The sequence below is a fragment of the Trachymyrmex cornetzi genome, unplaced genomic scaffold (genome assembly GCF_001594075.2).
Source record: "Trachymyrmex cornetzi isolate Tcor2-1 unplaced genomic scaffold, Tcor1.1 scaffold1368, whole genome shotgun sequence".
In the NCBI taxonomy this organism is placed as follows: domain Eukaryota; kingdom Metazoa; phylum Arthropoda; class Insecta; order Hymenoptera; family Formicidae; genus Trachymyrmex; species Trachymyrmex cornetzi.
The window spans coordinates 1126-1597 of record NW_017295947.1 but is presented as its reverse complement, the minus strand read 5'-3'; positions in this window follow the sequence as shown (position 1 = coordinate 1597).

Sequence of the window (472 nt, the reverse complement as noted above, 5' to 3'; positions counted from 1 at the left end):
TTTAAATACGAATTTTTTCTGTATGCTTCTCTCCATATTTCTAGGTTACTTGTTTCTTTTCGCTGACGTCGCTATATGCTGACAGCACTGAAAATATCGCGACATGCTCGCAGCGCTGACAAACAATTTTGGAACACAGCCAGTGTTCCAATTTCATAAGCATGCTTTTCATGCAAACGCAGCTTTCATTTTGGAACGATATTTTCAGTGCTGTCAGCATATAGCGACGTTAACGAAAAGAAACAAGTAACTTTGCTACACATTTTGTGAAACAGTTCATAAGTCATCCAATTTTGTCTGATGTAAAGGATTTTTAATTGCTCTTGAAGTCAGGTATGTATCGCTTCCTTAATTTCCATTGCCATCAGTGGTGCACCGCCAGCCACATAGAGCTTTCGTTAATGGTACAAATAAATGGAAACCAATTTGCTCGAAGCACAAAGATCGTAATAGTAATGAGGAAGTTAAGGAA